The following is a 1,068-nucleotide window of genomic DNA, read 5'->3' on the forward strand; positions in this document are numbered from 1 at the left end:
CCCAAAAGTCTCCCATACCCTCTGCCCCACTCTCCTACCCACCCACTCTCACTTTTTGGCCCTGGTGTTCCCCTGTACTGGGGCATATAAAGTTTCCAAGTCCAATGGTCCTCTCTTTCAAGTGATGGCCGACTAGGCCATCTTTTCATACATATGCAGCTAGAGTCAAGAGCTCCGGGGTACTGGTTAGTTCATAATGTTGTTCCACCTATAGGGTTGCAGATCCCTTTAGCTCCTTGGGTCCTTTCTCTATCTCCTCCATTGGGAGCCCTGTGATCCATCCAATAGCTGACTGTGAGCATCTGCTTCTGTGTTTGCTAGGCCCCGGCCTAGTCTCACAAGAGACAGCTTATTATACAGATCTTTCACAGGCTTAGTTAAAGTCACACCAAGGTATTTCATATTATTTGTGACTATTGTGAGGGGTGTTGTTTTCCTAATTTCTTTTTTCAGGCTCTCCTGATATCAATCTATAACAAAGGCATAACTGGCAATATTCTTTCTCATTCTGTAAGTTGCCTCTCACTTCATTGGCAGTTTCTTCTGCTGTACAGAACTTTTCCGTTTCAAGAGGTTCCATGTATCTATTGCTGATCTTATTTCCTAGCAACCAAAATCCTACTTTGAAAGTCCTTACATATGCCTTCATGTTGTAACATATAAAATGTCCATACCTGTGTCTATATGTTGTAACATATTCCCTGCCTTTCTTTCACCATTTTAATATTTTCATCCTGGGAAATTATGCTCAGTTGGTAAAGTGCTTGTGTATATTGAGTGTTTTGGTCCATCTGCAGTTGATTTTGTTGTGCAAAGGGATAGATAAATATTCATTCTTCTACACATAGACATCTACTTTCCCAGACACCATTTGTTAAAGACTCCCTCTTTTCTCTAATATGTATTTTGACAACCTTGTCAGAAATTAGGTAGCTGTAATTTTATGGGCTTCTCTTCTGGTCAGAACAGCACTGGGTGCAGGGTCGGCTGACACTCGCCAGCTACCCACAACACCCACCACAGGATCTTAAGACTTCTGGTGAGTGGAACACAGCTTCTGCTCCAATC

The sequence above is a fragment of the Mus caroli genome, chromosome 11 (genome assembly GCF_900094665.2).
Source record: "Mus caroli chromosome 11, CAROLI_EIJ_v1.1, whole genome shotgun sequence".
Classification (NCBI taxonomy): domain Eukaryota; kingdom Metazoa; phylum Chordata; class Mammalia; order Rodentia; family Muridae; genus Mus; species Mus caroli.